The sequence below is a fragment of the Heloderma suspectum genome, chromosome 2, assembly GCF_057233095.1.
Source record: "Heloderma suspectum isolate Gila_16-S chromosome 2, 16-S_ref, whole genome shotgun sequence".
Lineage (NCBI taxonomy): Eukaryota > Metazoa > Chordata > Lepidosauria > Squamata > Helodermatidae > Heloderma > Heloderma suspectum.
This window is the reverse complement of record NC_139459.1, coordinates 284,221,112-284,242,299: the sequence shown is the minus strand read 5'-3', so window position 1 is coordinate 284,242,299 and position 21,188 is coordinate 284,221,112. Positions and strand designations below refer to the sequence as shown.

At 42.9% G+C, this 21,188-nt stretch overlaps 2 protein-coding genes across 2 annotated transcripts in view; one reads left to right on the top strand and one right to left on the bottom strand.

Annotated features, from left to right (window-relative positions):
* TEX264 (testis expressed 264, ER-phagy receptor) overlaps positions 1 to 21,188 on the bottom strand; it is a 271,615-nt gene that overhangs the window by 241,773 nt on the left and 8,654 nt on the right. The window lies entirely within an intron of this gene.
* LOC146354739 (semaphorin-3D-like) overlaps positions 397 to 21,188 on the top strand; it is a 68,117-nt gene continuing 47,325 nt past the window's right edge. The window contains exon 1 of the mRNA XM_084839680.1: positions 397 to 513. The gene's annotated coding sequence lies outside the window, so the exon portion shown is untranslated. The remainder of the gene's footprint in view (positions 514 to 21,188) is intronic.

Below are 21,188 nucleotides of genomic sequence, written 5' to 3'. Positions count from 1 at the left end.
TCATACTTTGAGCGGTCTTATTAATAACTGGGGGGCAGGGGCTGGAAGGATGGTGCATTGTTGATTATTTATCATGGGATAAACATTTTTAATAAGTTAATTACCATGAGTAAGGACCAGTTTGCAAGGTCATGTCAGTCCTGGGAAAAGAATTTGAATTTAGAAACCAAGCTGGGAAAACAAACAAATGCACCACAAGGTGTCATCAGTTCTCCATATATTTTGAATGATCAAAGAACTGGGTAGAGGCTGGAAATGAGGTGGGACAGATGGTTTGCTAAATAGCAGCTTCTGCTGATTTTTATTAATGGAGGCTGTCTCTGAATGACATCATGGCCTGTTCACTCCACTCCCACTTTCGAGTCTCTTTATAATTTTCAGGTGTTTATGTGCCAGCCTCTTATACAATAGACCCTGTTGGGCTTGAGACAGAATTGTAGTGTGGAAAGACAGCACAGCATTCTGTTCTTGGAATGCATTCATTTTATGATCCACCAGGACAGCTCTGGGCAGGTGAGTAGTATAATATTTTTAATATTATATATAGAGAGAGAAATAGTGTATATTTTGTAATGCCTGCTGGGATGGTTCTGTATTTTTGCATCATAAATTGTTTTCTGATTTATTGTTTTATGAACCAAGAATACTTTTGACAAAACTGATAGAGTTGGTTAGATAATGTCGTAACAGAACTGACTTTGAATCTTGAATGTGTAATTCATAATCTTCCAACATTTATCAAGCGGAAACAGGTACACTTTTAGTATTCCATGGTATTAGCTTCTCATAGTGAAAAAGAGAGCAAGCAGTGTGAACAACCTTCGAGGTATGGAAAATCACATACCCTTTTTTACAGAATTTTAGAATTTTTAATTTCAGTAAACTTTCTTAAATTTAACCTCTAGACTACAGTTCTGTGTACACTTTCTTCTGAATGAATATGCATAGGATTAAGCTATTCATTGTGCAATCCTATGCAAGTTTATTGGGAACTAAATCCTATGTTCAATGGGGCTTACTAGAAAGTATGTGTATTTAGGATTGCAGCCTAACAAGACAAACCTATGCATGTTTACTCACAAGTAAGTCCTATTGTGCATGTACAGAAGTAAGATTGTGGCCACAATATCACAAATTGACATCTTTTTTTCTTTTTCTTTTTTAGTTTGCCATAGCTTTTAAATACTATAATTCTCAGAATCTCAAAACTCAAGTCACCTTTTAGCAAAACTGCTACATTTAGTCTCAGAACGTGAAAGCTGATAATTTATTAGTAAAATAGTTATGGGTTGCAATGCTACAGTATTAGATATAAATCTGGTTCACAAGCAGCTCTTATGTAAAATATGAAGTTAGGCACTATACCTGTTACATACTTGAAGGATGCATGAGGTTACTGTATAAGCTTTTGCCTTAGCAATACCACAAAAAGACATTTTGGGCTCTGTGAAAGGCAATACTAATGGACTTTCCCCCTAGCCCCAGTTTCAAGTCAGACCTTTTCTGCTATGGTCCCCAAATCCCTCTCCTCTTGCTCTTGGCTCTGCAAGGGAAGGAGAAGCCTACAGTGGTTACTGTCTAGTGAACTGCAGCTTCTAAAAGATTACTCAGAAGGTAGGAATGGTTCCCTGACTTGAATTCTCTCACTTGTTGCACTGTGTAGCAAAGAAAGGAGGAGGAAGACTCAAGGCATGTGGAGAGCTTTCCTATAACTATGGACCCTAGGAGAGCCAGAATGGTCTATCATGGCTCCCAGATGTGTCCCTGTGTGGGTCTCACAGTTTAGCACTACAAACACCCACTGATATACATAAGGCAAATGCCAATAAACTTTCACTTATGCATCTCACTGGGATATAGTGGAGAAGTCACTATTTCTCAGTGCAACCTACTTCACTATGTTTTTGTAAGGCACAGTATTACTCGTAACATATTTGAAGGAAAAGCAAAATACAAGTCTAACAAATAAATTAACCATGCCCAGCTGCCTCAAGAGCTCTGCACTTCAGCTATGCTTCTCCCAAGACATTCTAATAAAAGAAGGAGCCAAGATTACTCTCCCATCAGTTTGTCATATGATATAATGGGAAACTCCTCGCTAAGCCTATTTTTATTGCTATCTCCACTAATGCCTTTCTTTGAAGTCAGTGGGTTTAATGATAAAGTTAAGACTTTGTATATACAGGGTTAGGAATCCCTGTGGTTATACCGATTCAAGTTTCACCAGTAACTCTAAAGTGATTTTGCTGGTTACATGTTTGCTAAAATATGTTTCGCTTGGGTTATCCTACTGGCCACAGATTGCTCCATTTGAGATCAAGAAAATTAGTTTTTGTATTCTTCCTCATTTTATCAGCCTTTGCCAGACTACTAAGCCTTTGGATGAGAGAGACGTTCTCTTGAACTAATTAAATGTATGGCTACATTCAAAGGTTATTATTTGTGTAATCATCATCACTATGGTCTATCAGGCTTTAGATCATGTGACTGCTCAGATTCAGCATCAGTCTATATGATACTAGGATTTTGCTGGCATAGGATCCCAAACCACTGAGAGATGTTACCACTAGCACAAGAGGTTGCTCGTCTCAAATGGAATGGTAACTCCAGCACAGTGCTGTAGTAACAGCCAAACAGCTGATAATTCCTCTCAGTAACTGAAGTATCCTATGACAGAGATGCCTGCATAGTTAAGGCTTTGATCCTAGTATGCACATTGTGAGCACAGCGAGTTTTACTTCTGCCAAGTTAACATGCATAGGATTGTGCTGCAAAGAAATGTGTCCAGATCCAGTGAGAACAATCTGCATGTAGAACCAGGCTTCAGTACACACATCACCTCCAGGATACCTATAGGTGGTTAGAGTGTTGGAATAGGACAGGGTAGAAGGGGGAGGCAGATTCAAATGCCCACTCAGACATGAAATTCAATCAGTGGCCTTGAGCTGGTCACTATCTCTCAAACTAACCTACCCGACAGGGCTGATGTGAGAATAATATTGTGGAGTAGAAATCATATACGCTGCCTTGAGCGCCTCAGAGGAAAGACAAGATAGAAATGGAGTGAGTGTTGCGCATGTAAATCCATTTGCTAGACCCCACATATGGTACCTAAAGCTGCATTGTTGGATTTGGATTAAATACACAGCACCGAAGTGATGGTCCTCTGTGTGGGCGTTCACTGTGCTGATGCTTTAACTCTTCTTTGGAGAGGTGGGGGACTCATTCCAGTCCTTGGTAATCAGTGACTGCTGCTGTCAAAGCTGACCGTTCTGATCATCTATTCAGGGATGTGTACACACAGATCCTTACTTGCAACATTATGTGTGCAGCCCACCAGTGTACCTGAGGATTTTGCAACAGCAATCCTAATTCCTCAAGGAAAATAAAGGACATCTAGCAAACTCATCATCACCACCTGAATAAATGTTCCAATATACATATTCTATATTCTATACAATGCTATAAGGAATATAGCCACCATAAATTCATCTATTCTGCTGCCCCTCACAAATGTTTGGTCAGGTCTTCCAAATTACCTGAGCCCTTCACAGAGCCAGTTAGGTTTGTTTTATCTCATGTCATTAGATGCTATCTCCTGTGCCTTTCAAAGGTTAACTCTAATCTATTAGGACCCTCAGGGTGTGCAGACATGTATGTCTTCTCAACTAACATGGAAAATGGTTCTTTCTAGCAATTCAAGTTGAAAGAAATGTCCTCCCTTCACTTTAAAGAGGAAAACTTAGAAGGACTGTATTACAAATCCATTTCAAAGTTGCATTTTCTTTATTGGGACAGAGATGGGGGGTGACTTGGTGAAGAAGACATTTACTTGATCTGTAAGCACTTTACTATGGTACACGTGCTCTCTGCTTGTGGCATCCTGTGGTCTATGTGGATTGCTTGGGCTCATCTGTGAGAGCCTGGTGCTTGCATGGCCTGCCTTGCATCAGGGGTTGAATTAGATACTGTTTCGTAGACACTAGATTCATTCTTCTTAGGACCACTGAACAGAGTGCTTCAATGCACTAAATCACACTGATTAACAGGGAATAGCTATTCTTTGTAGTTCACTCACTTTTAATGGAGAATTCAGACAACATCATTGCCAGCCTGCTGCATTCCAATGTTTTCTGTATTCCAATATTGCTCCCTGATGTGATTTGTGGCAATTATTATTTTTTAAATACAGTTGCTGTGCTAGCCTGTCTAGTGTGGAGAGGCTGAGGTTTTAAAGGTTCTGATACTTTTAATTAAGTTTCCTGTTGCAGGAAACCTTTTATTGCTTCCCTTTGGATGTGGCTGAGAGAATAACCTCTTAATTGCCCCTTAAACAGCTTCTTTCAATTGCCCCAGTGCCAGATTCTGTTCCCATGCCTTTAATTACTGATTTCATTATGTTTTCTTTTCCATTTTTATACAATGGGTGTATAAGTTTATGCTATTTCTCCATTTAATTTTTTTGTAATTGAGAGAAAATCTGTTTTAAAAGCTTCACCACCACCCCTTTCCCCTTGGAACAGAAACTGACAGTGGGGCAATTAAGAGGCTATTCAAGGGGGATTAAGAGGCTATTTATCAGTAATCCCCCAGCCATGATCAATAGGAAGAAATAAATATGGGGAGGATCAGCAAACAGGCAACTTTTAATTGACATTGTAAAGGCTCTTTGCTGAATGGGACTTAATTCTGAGTAAGCCTTATGCAGTGATCTTGGCCATGGGAATGGGCACTACTGGATAACATAGTGTCGTATTAAGTGCTGTGTGGAACTCCATTTTAATTTACAGCTGATAGTGGAAGACTGATGTTTAAGCAGTGTAAAAGGGCTAATGTGGAAGCAACTGTAATCTCCTCAAGCTCAGAATACTATGAATGGAATTATTCACCCACTTACTACATGATAGCCACTTAAACATTTGCCACATGGTGGCTCTAATCGCATGGAGGCCTGTCATCTGTAGTTTCTAGCCACATACTGGGCCAAGAGTTTTCCTGTCTGACTTCCCTGGACTGCCAAGCAGTTACAGAAGAATAGTAATGCTTGGTTTGTCATGTGACCAGAGACTACAAATTCCCCATTCCACTCATGGATGTAACCACCACACGGGAAATGTTTAATTGGCCACAGCACAATAGCTGGACATATGATTCTACCCCCTGTAATCACAATTCAAGTGTAAGTACAAAACAGGACCCTCTCATCATCTACCATCTTTTCCCAAACACCCGCCTTTCTCTCATCCATGCTTCTGGTGACATCTTTTTGGAGACTGTTTACAGCAGGCAGGAAGATTTATTGCAAATCTTGGCTCCTGGAATCTTAGAGCTGCCTTTTCTTTTAAAAACAGCCCCATGAGGGATTATGGAGAGGGCCCCTTCAGGGGAAGAGAGCCCACAGTAATGTATGCCTGTTCCAAGTTCCTGTATTTAAATGACCAAACTAATGTGGAGAAATGAGTACAGTAAAGATATTCAACAAAGTCAGGCACATCTTTCCTAAAGTAAATCTCAGTAAGAACTTTGAGGTGGAGAAGCAGCAAAGGAAGGCCAAAGGCAGCAATCCCATGTAAAACACCAGTGCACCACAGTGCACAATTTTTATCAGCTTAGGCTGGTATACCAACTACGCCCTTATCTGGACAGAGATAGCCTAGCTACAGTGATCCATGCTCTGATAACCTCTCGTCTGGATTACTGCAATGCGTTATACGTGGGGCTGCCTTTGAAAACGGTCCGGAAACTTCAGCTGGTCCAAAATAGGGCAGCAAGATTGTTAACAGGGACTGGCCTGCGAGCTCATATTACGCCAGTACTTTTCCAGTTGCACTGGCTGCCAGTCCATTTCCGGGCCCGATTCAAAGTGCTGGTATTAACATTTAAAGCCCTTAACGGCTTGGGGCCAGGTTACCTGAAGGATCGCCTCCTCCCATATGTGCCTGCCCGGACCTTAAGATCATCATCAGCGGCCCTTCTCCGTGAGCCCCTGCCAAAGGAAGTGAGGCAGGTGGCTACTAGGAGGAGGGCTTTTTCTGCTGTGGCACCCCGGCTCTGGAATGAGCTCCCTAGTGAGGTTCGCCTGGCGCCTACATTGTATACGTTTCGGCGCCAGGTGAAGACCTTTTTATTTTCCCAGGCATTTTAGCTTTCTAAATTTTTATCTTTGCTGTTTTAAATCTGTATTTTAAACTCCTGCACTGCTGCTAGATTTTATTGTGGTTGTATTGTTATATTGTGGTTTTAATGTTCTATATATTTTAAATTGTTTTATTGTGTGTTTGGTTTTAATTTTTGTGAACCGCCCAGAGAGCTTCGGCTATTGGGCGGTATAGAAATGAAATGAAATAAATAAATAAATCCCCTGTGTGTTTACTCAGAAGTAAGTCCCACTGTGTTTAATGGGGCTTAGTCCCAGGTAAGTGTGCATAGAACTGTGACTTGTATTTTATATAACCACACCTGTGGTTTTTTATTGAAGAATGTGAGGAATGCTTCACATACAGCAAGAAAGAAAGGTGCCATGCATAATGCATGGAGGGGAGACACAGTTGAAAATATGCAGTAAACTCACATGGGAGCCTCAATCAAGCTGTGTGCCTACCTCACATTTTCATACTTGCATTTCCCTTAAGTCTTATGGTGATTGCTTCAGAACCACAGAGTAAGTAAACAGGAACTTATTATTTCCTAAAATCTGAAGCAGTCCTAAAACACTTGAATTTTTGTTGCTGTTTTTTTTAAATCCTAGATATAGCTAGGCAATGAGAAAGCAGAGAAGAAATCCAAACAGATAAGTCTGCTGATACCATTACTTTGTGCTGTACCTTTAAACAGGAAAAATCCACAAATAAGAAGATAGTCATAAACATACATATCCTGTCTCTTATTGATACATAAAAATAGCAATTTTGATGGCTTCATAAAATTTTCATGTAAATACTTGAAAATCATCACCATGCTAAGTTATGCTAGGATAACAGACCTCCATGCTTCCTCATAATGTCACCCCCAAACCTAGAGTTTCCAAGGTGATACTCCTAATTTACAGGGTCTGGGTTAAATTGATAATTAATACATTAATTAACCCTGTGTGACTGACCAAACCAACAAAATCATGCATGTCCAAAGGCCAGGCCAACAACCTACCTGGTCCCCTCTACTAAAATGTATAGTGGGGCAGAAGCAGGAAGAGATTGGTATTAAAATGATGCAACCAGCCTAGCAGCATAAAATTATAAAGAGAAGAAAGATCTGAAAGGGGCAGGCAAAGCCTTGAAACTTGAGTTTGATAAAAATTAGAGTTGGGGGGCAATCTTGTTTGGAGGCTCGAGGACTGTGTAGGTATTAGAGACTGAAAGCAGAACTTAACCTCCTATAGATGTATATGCCTGGAAGTTACTTTGTACCTCTAGCAGTAGCCTAAATGCCTCTTTATTTCTCTTGCTTTATATTCATCCCATATCCTCTTCCCCCCATTGCATTAATCTCAATGAACCCCTTTGATTCAGGATGGCAAAATGATAACAGATGACAAAGAAAAGACAGAAGTGCTCAATTCCTACTTTGGCTCAGTCTTCTCCCAAAACAGGGTCTATGACCCCCCCGGCAAAGGAAAAGTACAGGCTGAAGGGGCAGGATTGCAGCTTGAGATCAATAGGCACATGGTCAAGGAACACCTAATTACTTTGAATGAGTTCAAATCTCCAGGGCCAGATGAACTGCATCCTAGAGTAATAAAGGAACTGGCAGAAGAACTCTCAGAACCACTGTCTATTATCTTTGAGAAATCATGGAGGATGGGTGAAGTGCCAGATGACTGGAGGAGGGCTAATGTTGCCCCTATCTTCAAAAAGCGTAAAAAGGAGGAACCTGGGAACTACAGACCAGGCAGTCTGACATCAATCCCTGGGAAAATTGTGGAGCAGATTATAAAGCAATCCATCTGTAAGCACCTTGAAAACAATGCAGTGATTACGCAAAGCCAACATGGATTTGTCAAGAACAAGTCCTGCCAGACGAATCTGATCTCATTTTTTGATCAAGTAACCCCCGTTGTGGACCATGGGAATGCTGTAGACATCATATACCTCGACTTCAGCAAAGCTTTTGACAAAGTGCCCCATGATATCCTGATGGGCAAACTAGCTCAAAGCGGGCTAGATGAAACAACGATCAGGTGGATCCACACCTGGCTACAGAATCAGACTCAAAGAGTGCTTATCAATGGGATCTTCTCAAACTGGGGAGAGGTAACAAGTGGAGTACCACAAGGCTCAGTCCTGGGCACAGTGCTCTTCAACAGTTTTATTAATGACTTGGAGGAGGAGGTAGAGGGAATGCTGATCAAATGTGTAGATGACACAAAATTGGGTGGGATAGCTAATACTTTGGAAGACGGAAACAAAATTCAAAGGGATCTTGATAGACTGGAGTGCTGGGCAAAAAACAACAGAATGAAATTTAATAGGGATAAATGCCAAGTTCTGCACCTAGGAAAAAGAAACCAAATGCACAGTTACAAGATGGGGGATACGTGGCTCAACCACACTACAAGCGAGAAGGATCTTGGAATTGTTGTAGATCACAAGCTGAATATGAGCCAACAAAGTGATGTGGCTGCAAAAAAGGCAAATGCTATTTTGGGCTGCATTAATAGAAGCATAGCTTCCAAAGCCCAGGAAGTACTAGTTTCCCTCTACTCAGCACTGGTTAGGCCTCATCTGGAGTACTGTGTCCAGTTCTGGGCACCACACTTTAAGAAGGATGCAGACAAGCTGGAGAGGGTTCAGAGGAGGGCAACAAAGATGATCAGGGGACTGGAAACAAAGCCCTATGAAGAGAGACTGAAAGAACTGGGCATGTTTAGCCTTGAGAAGAGAAGACCGAGGGGAGATATGATAGCACTCTTCAAGTACTTGAAAGGTTGTCACAGAGAGGAAGGCCAGGATCTCTTCTTCATCATCCCAGAGTGCAGGACACGGAATCATGGGCTCAAGTTACAGGAAGTCAGGTTCCGGCTGAACATCAGGAAAAAAATCTTGACTGTTAGAGCAATATGACAATGGAACCAATGACATAGGGAGGTGGTGGGCTCTCCCACACTGGAGGCATTCAAGACGAAGCTGGAGAGCCATCTGTCAGGGATGCTCTGACTTGGATTCCTGCATTGAGCAGGGGGTTGGACTCGATGGTCTTGTAGGCCCCTTCTAACCCTACTATTCTACGATTCTATGAAGGGTTGAGTGGTTAAGGGATAAGGAATTGAGGCAAGCTGGTCAGCTCTGGGATCTCACTCTGTGGAAGTGGTATTCTTTTTTCATTTGTTCTCAAGCAGTCTGAAGTGCTCTGGATTTTGGATGGGGACCACTCTTATTTCCCAGGGATAAAGGCTAGGCTGCTAAAGGCTTGAGGGGAAGTGGTTGCTACTTCTGCATATCCCATTGGACAGTAAATGGAAACTTGTTTGTGGCAGTTTGGGGAGCAAAAAGAGTCACCTGGACTCTGGTTGCTGAAGGGAAATGTGACAACCCCATTCTGTATTTTGTAATATCTATATAACTTCTGGTGGACAGAATTCTTAACTTCGGCTTCCAGCTCATTAACTGAAAAAAAAGGCCATATTGGTAACCCAAGAAGTAAATGTCATTTGGGAGAAAAGGACAGTGGGCATGCCAATTTCATAGAAATGTCTTAAGAAGATATGCATAACTTTATTTCCACATTTCATATTGCTGGCTGAGAAATAAAGGATTGTACCTATGGCATAGAGGGTGAACCCAGGTTGCAGCAATGGCCCAGGATGTGTCCTCTATCCCACTGTTGCTGCTGCATGTATCAGAACATGGAATCAGAGTAACAGAAACTAGAAAAGGAGATTGCTCCGTACCAACTAATGGCTTTAAAAATGCATGTAGATAGAAATCTTGAACACGAGACTGTTGACTGTCATTAAAGGGCAAAGCCTGTTTCTTATTATTACTTTCTTCCTCCAGTTTCCTTTGCTTTCTCTATGGTTCAAAAGTTTACATTTTTTGGACGGAGAACAGGGAGGTGTGGATTGTCTTGGATAAACCTGAAAGTTCCTTAACAAGCCATAGCAGAAAATGCAGAAAAATATTAAATTTCCCAATTTAAACACAGGCAATTGTGAGGCACAATATTTACAACTGTAGTGGAATTAAATGACACTGGCATACTAATTCACATCTGCATGTTTGGATTGACTCTAGACTAACATTTATAGACATAGTGTGTGCTCCCTTCCAATATGGAAGCAGTAGCTGAAGCAAACAATTAGATAACAAGGGTCCATGGTTATATCCCATCCAGTTATATCCCTCCCTCCATGGAAGACACCCTGTTCCTCTTAAATCCTAAATACAAGGCAGATGCCTCCTTTGCTCAGGGCTTGGATGGGGTTGCACTCCCCTTGAAGGAGCAGGTTCATAGCTTGGGTGTTCTCCTGGAGCCATCTTTGTCACTTGAGGCTCAGGTGGCCTCAGTGGCACAGAGTGCCTTCTACCAGCTACGGTTGGTGGCCCAGCTACACCTCTATCTGGACAGGGATAACCTGGTTTCAGTAATCTGTGCTCTGGTAATCTCCAGGTTAGAGTACTGCAATGCACTCTGTGTGGGGCTGCCCTTGAAGACTGGTCAGAAACTGCAGCTTGTGCAAAATGCAGCAGCCAGATTAATAACTGGGACCAGAAGGTCTGAGCATATAAGACCATTGTGCACCACTTCCATCAGCTGCCAGTATGTTTTTGAGCCCAATTCAAGGTGCTGGTGTTAACAGCTTGGGACTGCAGTATCTGACAGAACGCCTCTCCCACCCTGAACATACCTGGACACTGCAATCAACATCTGGGGCCTTCCTCCAAGTGCCTCCTGTGAGGGAGGCTTGGAAGGTGGCAACAAGGGAGAGGGTCTTCTCAGTGGTGCCCCCCCCCAACTGTGGAATGGGCTCCTAGAATGAACTCCCCACTGTAATCTTTTCAGTGCCAGGTAAAGACCACCCTCTACTCCCTGGAATTTAATGGCATATGATGGGGCATCAATGTCTGCTGTTTTGAACAGGTCTATTAGGGAAAATATTATTTATTTAAAGTTGTTATTAGCTGCTAATTTTTTAATTTCAGTATGTTAAAATCTTTTAGACTGTTTTTATCATGTTGTATTTTCTGTAATGCTGGTGTAATTTTCTGAATTGTTGTAAACTGCCTAGAGACCTTCACCTATGGGGTGGTATAGAAATTAACAATACCCATGTAAGAAACAAAGGCATGTAAAATATGATGTGCCCATGCCTGTTTCATTTCCAACATATCCATTGGCTTCCCAATGTGTATAAGAGAAGGGAGATAGACACCACCAACACATTTCCATATTACATTTTACATGACACTGTTCTCACCCTTTGTCAGGGCCTAAATCCACATTAGGTCCAGGGATTCAGTTCTTGGGCCATCACTAAGCTCTAGTCCAGGGGAAGAAGCAAAGAATCTTCTTGAACAGCAACAGGAGAGAGCTACTCATTTACTATGACTGGACTCCTATAAATTCTTCCAGGTTAAGCTCACTCTCTAATCTGAACAACCAAACACCAAGGTGGCTTGCCGTCATGCCTGGTCGTACCCAGCTTTTCTCCCAGGGATTTACACCCACTGACCTCATAGGAGGCAAGTCTAACAACCTTATGCAAAAAAAAACCCCAAAAACCACATGAGGTATTGCCCACAGATTATGAAACCTTTCAGAGACAGCAGAGAGGTGCTCGGAGGAATAAGGTATTCTAGGGCAGGGAAAGGGCAGGCTAGGATAACATTTGCTAAAGAAAAGGGCACTACTTCCAAGAACCTGAAGGAGCACAGAGAGGTCCAGAAAGACCACCTCAAAATGAAGCCATAATTTCAGAGCAATTCCAACTGAAAATCTTTGACAAGAAAAACAGATAACAGAAAAGGATCAACTGCACCCTCCCCCCCCACACACACAATGCTCATTAAAATACTTTCCCTGGATCCTGACAAACCCTCCCATGCCTACTTCTGCTATTTCAATTACAGAAGGAAGCAAGGGGGAGTACAGATAAGAGCAGAGGGGGGGGAGCTTTTTGATTAAAAGAAAATACTGTATAGGTTTCATGTTTTAAACTAGGGAGGAAGCCAGATTTAATGAGAAGGTTCGGAACTGGGGGTTCAAGAAAACTACAGAACCCCCACAGATTGAATGCTTTCTACAGCTGAAAAGCTGGGGATTATAGGTTCCCAATTGAGAAGCATGTGCTCTTTAAACATTATTTTGTTTTATCTTTAGGAGCTTTCCATTCTGAAAATTGTTTTGGACATTGGTACTCTCTTAGCTCAGTTATAGCAAAATGAGCTGCAGAATTCCTAAAACAGGTGCAGTAGAATAAAACTCTTCTCTCTCTTATTCCACCTGCTCCTATTTTCCGCGATAGCATTCTCCTATCTTGCCCCAGACAAACACCTCTAAACTAGACATGATCTTCAAACATCAGCATCCCAGCCTAGACTGCCAGGATGGGCAGGGGGTTGATGGTGACATGTGTCTCCTAGGAATGTGACTGAGACCACCCACTTATTTCAGAGAGACCATTGTACAGCCAGCAACTACAATTATTCTTAGCATGTGTTGACCTGATCCAGATTAGAGCAGATGACCTAGAGGTGAAAAGCCCCTGTATTCAAATTCTGTGCTCTCTCTAGCCTACCCTTTCAATGAATGGACTGCTTGTGAAAGTGATGAATGGCTATCGCTAATGCTTGTCTGGTACATCTTTGTATTGGTCTTTAACTCCAGTTCTTATTATTCAGTTCTGTATCCAATTTCCAGGGAGTAACACTCATTGAACTCAATGGGACCTACATTTGAGTAGACATCTATAGGACTGCATTGCAAGTCTGGCAAAGTGAATGGCAAGAAGCTTCCTCAGTTGGACTCGTCACATGCCACCCGGAATTTGAATTGTTTGGCTAAATGTCAAACCATATGTTAGACAGGTGACAGGTGTCAGTTTCATCCCACATGGAGGAATCCCCATGTAAAGAGCACTGAGGAATGTAGGTCTTTTAAGGATTGTGTTGCTTTTGCTATGCTATTCAGTCTTTACACACATACACATTTGTCTTTTGTACTTTCCCTTTGGGGTTATCAATGCACATATTAATACATTAAGCTTCTCAGTGCCATTCTGAACTGGGTCAGCACTGAAATGAATGGCACACGTGCCCCACTGCATTGCCAGGCAAGTTTGTAAGCAATATATCACTAAGGGGACCTGGCAAAAGAAATGTGTCATTGAAAAATCATCTTTGAACTTTGATTTGAATATGAAGCCATCTCTGTCTCTTGTGCTGCATTGTTATCTACCCCAATGAACCTCCAGCAAGGCTTCCATTGGCTACTAATGGATCCTGATCCACCATTGGGGAACTGTTGTATCAACTGTTGGATAGAACTTGTGGTTGGCACTACCTGGGGCAAGGCTTCTGTCCTTTCAAGAACTGTGTGACTCATGACTTCTGAGCTGTTTTGCTTTGCATTGTTACTTACTGTTGAGTATGTTTCATTAATTCCCCTAATGAACTTCACCTATTTTCACAAGAAATTGGGACAGTTTTATTGTATTACTGTTGGAATAAAAACTTTCATATGCTCCGTGGAAGTCCTTTCTACCATATGTTTCTGTTAGAGGTGGCACAGCTCTTATTCTGTTTGCTATTATCATTTACCTCAGGACAGGTCCAGCAGTGAAAGTAACAGAATGACACTTGTCAGCTATAACTCTCAGCTGAAACCTTTCCAAAAGTTCATCAAGGATGTGCAGCCCTTAAAAATGGTTCTACCCTCTCATAAGCCGGAAGTGGAAGACCTGTCCTTGTATAAAGACAGGCCACACAACCTGAAGAAGCTGCTCACCAGCAACAATGGGCCACCAAATGGAGATACAAATAGCCCCTACAACAAACCTTGGTGCCAGCTCTGTCCCCATATCTCCTCCATCAACACTATTACAGGACCAAACAACATCAACTGTACACTTTCTAGCATCATATATGCTATCATCTACCAACAATGTCCATCTGCCATTTATATAGGCCAAATCTGTTGGTTAGAAGCAGTGGGCACAAAGCAGACACTAAGGCTGCAGTCCTATGCACACCTCAGGAAAGTCCCAACAAACTGAATGTAACTTACTTCTGAGTTAACATGCAAAGGTTTGTGCTGTCAAAACAGTAACACTCAGAACCCTGTGCAGGAGCATTTCATCTATGACAAGGGTGAAGAACTTCAGTCCTGGGGGCCAAATCCAGCCTACCTGGAGCCCTAATCTGGCCCTCTGGGGTTCCCCAGAAGTCCAAGCCCTCTTCCTCTAACCTTGTTTGATGGTTTCCCAGCTTTTGTGCGGTTATTTTTCCATTCTAAAAGGATGAAATGCCTCTCCTAAGGCTTAATTACTATCAGTAAATGCTTTAAAATAAAATATGCTGGCGTTCCACCACTGGAATACAGCCCCAAGAGCTTCTTTGAAATGGAATTCAGCCCTCTCACTGAAAGAGGTTCAACACCTCTAATCTATGACATTTTGTAGCAGAACTTAAAGTTGCTAAAGTTGCTTTCTTAATCTTTAATAATAGGTGTGAGGGGGAAAGTCCAAGTCTGGAAGATCAGGGGATGGAGAAATATCAGTGAAAGTGGTTGTTATGATCCGTCCTACTGTTAAACCTTCTCTTCCAAGTCACTTGCTTCCAAATCTCCAACATTTGAATGGAAGAATTCTATTGCATCACAACGGTGTTCAATGTAGAAAGCAGACTCTCTTACCCAATTATCACAGTAATGCTACATCAGGGGTGCAGAGCCTGTGGCCTTCCAGCTGTTGGACGTCAACTGCTATCAGCCCCCATGAGCGTGGTCAATGGTCAAGGATGATGGAAGTGGCGGTCTAACATCTGGATTCCACACCCCTGCCCTACATGGTGATATGATCATACATATTACTGCAGTTGCTTACCACTGTGTCATTTTGTTGTAGTTAATTCAGATTTCCCTAACCTGGTGCCCTCCAAATGTGTTGAACTACAACTGCCATCATCCCCAGCCAGCATGGTCAGAGACATGGGCTGTGCCAATGTGATGCTAGCTAGTATAATGGGGGTTGTAGTCTGGAGGGCACCAGGCTGGGGAAGGTTGAGTCATTTTGTTAAATGTTCTGCTGTCATTCTTTATAGTGATTAACATTAACACATTTCTGTACAAATTGCCATTTATGACCAAGCACAACCTGCTGATTATCAGTTAACCCCAGATGAGCTGGTCCATTAAAGAGGCCACCTTTGGACAGCAAGTTTTGGGCTAGTCAGAGTAATTGCCACAAATGTTTGTTCTCCTGCCTTCCCCCACATAGTTCACACAATGGAGGAGAAGCTAATGAGTGAAGTGGTCTCTGAATGCTATCCACAGAAGAAGCCTGGCGCACTAGGAAAAGGTCTCTAAGAAATCGGCTTCAGAGGAAATAGATGCGTAAAGGAAAGAGGCCTAGGGAAGGAGCAGAATTTGTTTCCTTTCATTTCTGCCATCTCATTTGGAGAAAAGTGGCAGCTGCTGCTTCTTGACTCAACCTAGAAGGCTATTGCAGCAGCTGCTGTATCATTCTCCTTTCAATGTCTGATGGAGAGAAAAAAACCTATCTCCTCAGTGCCATGTAAGGCTGTCAGATCACTCCAACTTTAAAGGGTTGCATCTTATTCCATAGCATCAAAAACACACAGGATATGATTACTACTTATTTTAGAGCAAGCACATCTTCCGCAACAAATTAAACACCTCATAGCACAACAATGCCTGTGTGATTGGAACTTTGATCAAGTTACAGAGGGAAATCAAATGCATATGCAATGTGCATATGGAGACAAGAGTAAGAAAGGCACATAGGTAATAGGTGTGGCTGTATGTATATCTACATCAGTTTTGATGAACCAGCTGCTCTATTTCATTAGACCTCAAAACATTTCACTCAGCCCTGTCCCAAGAATATTGCTACATGCTCATTGCTTCCCTGAGTGGTGAGAAGTTCCAGGGGCAACACTACAGGTTTTATTATTTAGCTTCCTTTGGGTGAAAGTGCACTAGAGACTTTAATGCTTTTGCAATATTTGCTTTATTACATATATGCAACCAAAGCATAGTGGAAGCAAAGAGGTTCTTGCAGCAGGCAGCAAAACCATTGATCCTGCATCAGATCCCAAGAGAGAAAGAGAGAGATACCCTGCACTCGAAGGTACTTCACCTTCAACCAACTCACATCTCTCTCTCCCCCCAAAATTAATATTTCTTCAACACACACACACCATGGAGCCCTAGCCTGAGATCCCACCCAGGAAGTGGGTTGCCCATTCAGGAGCTTCTAGAGTAATTAAAGCAGCTTTTCCTAACATGGGCCCCTCCAGATACTTTGGATTACAACTCCCATCTTCCATTACTATGGGCCATGGTAGTTGAAGCTGATGGGAATTGTAGACCAAAACTTCTGGAGAGACCAAGGTTGAGCAAGGCTGCATTCGAGGAACATTAAGGTTCTTTGTCAAGTCCCTAACTTCTAACCAGAGCCACTTTAGAAAAACCACAACAATAGAACCATTCAGAGTACTGGAGCAATAAGAATAGATGTGCCAAGACAGACCTGTTTGCAGACACAGCTCAAAGACAACTGTTCTGAGTGGCTGAGGAGCAGAAATTCTTCCTGAAGCCTTAGTACATGTCTTGATAGCAAGCAGGTGTGCGACAGCTGTCACTCACATGAGTATCAGTTCCTGGCTTTTTTCATATCCTTTTGCTTTTGGCCAAGTCCTTCTTCCTCTTACTCAGTTGTACTTACTAACAATTTACTACTTTAACTACTGCTGGATGCTGCCGCCGCCGCCGCCACCACCACCACCACCACCCGCCTCCTTCTGTTGTAGGGTTTGTTCTTAAACAGCAATAGTTTGGTGTCAGATTATCAACGGAACACTCAGCAGTAGTTCCAAGCATTCCAAGGGAAGTAATAAGAGGTCTGTGGGCTGTTTGGCTGACTAGAAATCCAATGAATGATAAAAGAGATAGTTCTGTAACTGAGAGTAACAGCTGCTGATCTCTTGGAAGGAATAGGCTGAACATGCTTGTCAAAAAGTGCATTTCCTTCCTCAGTGCAAGGGATAGCCAGTATTTTGTTCTCAACATGGGGGCAATACAAAGCTGAGCATCAGTAGTTTAATCCCCACTGAAAAGACAGTGGATAGCACATCGGAAGTCCTTTTGCTCCTAAATGTGAAAGAGCAAAATCCTGTTATTTGGAAAGATTGCTGTAATTTTTCTGGGATATACTAGTCCATTAATCCTCTTAACTTTCAGTGACTGGCTTGCCCCTCTCAGTTTCATCCCTGAAACAGCTGCTAGACTCACGCTTTGAAAAGCATAATAAGGTGGATCATATATATCCCTTGCCAACTTTCTGGGACTGGCATGCCCAAAACGTTAGTCTGCCAGTGGAACTTCTAGATATAATGACCTACATATTTAAAGATGCATGGTTTTAAACTTTTAGTTTTATTAACTATCACATCCTTGGCATGGTTGGATGACACCAATCCAATTCAGTTAACAGCTTTTGAAAGAATGGAAGAACTATCAGAAAGCTCCTTGGCTCTACCTCTGACAGTCTAATAGCTGGACAAGCAAATACATGATCCAACTGGGGCTCCTTTTTCTCATGCAAGGATTATTTCTCCTTTGTTTGCAAAGTTCACGGAGCATACATTTTATGCTTTGCATATATGCCCACTTCTCATTATCTCCAGTGACTGCTTCCTGAGCTGCATCCGGGAATAACTGACTCCAGTCTTGAATTCCAAGCTTTAGCTCATCATCCTGCCCCCTCCCCACAAACTGTAAAGGGATCACACAATCTTGTGAATCATTTAGGAAACAATCAAGAAGGAAAAAGATATGCAGAACACATGCCAGAATCCACTGGGGCCAACGAGAGGGGCACTGTATTAGTGGTTGGTAAATGACAATAGCATCTTGACTGTTTCAGAAGCCCCAAACCTTTCAAACAATCCAATTCAAACACATTTGCTATGGATGATAGTTCTCGAAGTCTGAGTTAGGGTCACACTTAAATAGTGCTGAGATCACAGGACTGGAAACAAAATGAAGGTCAGATTAATGAGCTGGTCTAGAATGGGCTGCCAGTTGAAAAATATCGTGGGGCTGTTCAGAAGGGGGCATATTTCCAGCCTGGTGTGTACAGAATGCCACCAAGAATTTGTCTGTGGGATTAGTTACTGTAGTTTGTGGGTCTTGGAGCTGACTGAGGTCTGCTATGTGTTTCAGAGGTGAGGAACTTGGGGCCATGGTAAGTACAGTAGAAAGTGTTATGGCTATGGGAGGCAATGCTGCTGGGGAAGGCTGACATCTTGAGACATTATTTTGAGGCATGTGTGCTCTGTTTTTCCTTCTGGCTTGCCTCCCAGCCTCATTAAGGTTGGGGGCTTGCCTGCAGTCAACACTGGCGCAAGCTGTCTTGCCACCTGATCTGCAATGCCATCATGCCCTCCCACCCCCTTGCCATTGCCACTCCACCCCATTGCCGCCTACCCTCTGAAGAAAGTGGCTAGTGCAGCTTTTCAGAGAGCTGAGAAGGCCCAAATGCCTGGCTTTGAGGGGGTATTTTCTCAGAGCCAGGCATTGTGGGAGAGGTCCCAGGATATTGCCTGTGGTACAGGCAATCTTCTGAGACACCCCTCAGAGCTGTGTTAGGTATTTGGACCTCAGAGGTGATTAATGTCTCCTTGAGAGAAGGGGTAGTCCCTGCTAGCTTAAAGGACACACTATTGAAGAAACATAGCTTAGATCCATTGATTTCTGATAATTAACACCCAATGTCAAACCTGCCATTCTTCGGCAAAGCCTTGGAACATGTGGTGGCTTCTCAACCCCAGGTAGCATTGGATGAAGTTGACTATTTGGATCCATTCCAGTCTGGCTTCTGGCCCAGTTTTGGGACAGAAACAGCTTTGTTGACTTAGTAGATGACTTACATTGGGGAATGAATGTGGGGAGTACAGCCCTGTTGGTTCTCCTGGACCTCTCAGCAGCTTTCAATACCATCAACCATAGCATCATTCCAGATCATTTATCTAGGTTGGGCATAGGAGGCACAGTGCCCCGGTGGTCTGGTCCTTCCTGGATGAAGAGTCTCAGAAGGTGGTGTTTGGGCATTTCTGCTCCATCCCATGGTCATTGGCCAGCGGAGTTCCACAAGGTTTCATCTCATCTCCTATGCTCTAACATCTGCATAAAACTGCTACGGGAAGTCATTTGAAAGTTTTGGAACTGTTGAAACCATGTCTAGAGATCGTTTGGGGATGGATGAGAGCAAACAAGCTGAGACTTAGTGGAGGCAGGATGAAAGTACTGTGGGTAGGGAAACTGGCTAATCTGGATAGAGGATTATAGTAGATCCTAGATGTGGTGGTACTCCCCCTGAAGGACCAAGTGCACAGTTTGGGTATGCTCCTTGGCTGCATCTATATGGCACTGCTTTGACCCCACCCCACCCCACCCCGTCGCAGCTGCGCAGCAATGCAGCTTCGAGTTGGCATGCCCCACGATACACTCACGATATACTGAGCACTTCCCTTACAGACCTGCCATGCCCTTTTCGCCATTTTACTGAAATGCGCAGTTGTGCAGTCCCATGAGTGTAGGGGTGCAACACTTCAGTGGCTGTTTTGTATTTGAGGGGCTCTGCTGTGTTTTCCGACCCTTTCTAGGTAAAAAGGTAAGTGTTTTGTGCGCCTTCATTTCCTCACCATCAGTTTGTCAGTTCCCCAGCCTGAGACTCTCACGATGGTTCGCGCTCACAAGTGTGAGCTCTACGTGCCTAGCCATTGCTCCGAAATGGTGGCTGGAGTGATGCTGGCCCTTTCTGAAGACACCCCTCCCCCCCAGCCCTTGGGTACCACAACCATTGCGAAGATACGAAGCTGCAAAACTGTGCGGAAGTGTGATTAAATAGATAAAAATGCCCCTCTGTGCCTCTGTAACTGCGTAGCTGCGAAGGGATGGGGGAGTAAAGGGGCATCACAGAATGACATAGGTGCTATGCATGCCTACAACTCACCCACTGTAAAATGTGAAGTCAGTTTGGGGAAGGAACAAACAGCCCGCGACCACAGGGGACCCCGCAGCAAACCCAAAAAATGGCAGTAAAATGACTCCTTGGAACTCCACATTTTCCAGGTGAAAACTACGGATGGCTGCGAAGTCATCTATCATGAGAGACCTCAACTCGCACCCGCCCTGGAGTAAAAGCCCAGTGTGGATGGGACCCTTGACTCAGCACTAATTGGGGAAGATCAAGTAGCTCATTGGGGTCTTGGTGTGGGGAAAATAAGTTAAATTCCCCTCCCTGTGCACTGTGGTCCCAATCCTGCTTCCTCTCAGCTGATATTTAAGGGTTTTTTTAAACTGTGAAATGCATTTCTCACACTTCATGTATTGTCTCCTTTGGCCTTCAGCCATTTTAGATCTCGATGTAAACCTGGTTTCATACTTTAAGTGTAGGCACAAGCCGAAGTTTCCCGGAAGTGTACACAGGTGTTTAAAGATGCATATACATGCTTACTTTACTTTCACACTTTATGCATTTGCTGTGGAAAATATTGGGGTAACACTGTTGTTTCTCCACAGCAATCATAATGTGTAGCACTACCCTGAACTTGCCACATGATTCAAAACTTGAGAAAAGTTGCATCATTTATGCATATGACAGGATGGAGGAAAATGTACTTTGGTGGCAGGGAAGAAACACAAACACTAATCTTCTGCAATTGTTGCAGAATGCTACCATAATGCTATGGTCAGATATACATGAGTAACGGTGAAATCCTATGCAAGTCTACTCAGAAGTAAGTCCAACTGAGTTCAATGGGACTTACTCCCAGGTAAGTGTGAATAGGATTGCAGCTAAACATGCAATCTTATGCATGTTTAGACAGAGAAAAGGCCTACAATTTCCAGCATACCCCAGCCAGCCTATGCTGGTTAGGGCATGCTGGGAGTTGAAGGCCTTTTCTCTGTCTAAACATGCATAGGATTACACCCTAAGAGACCAATCC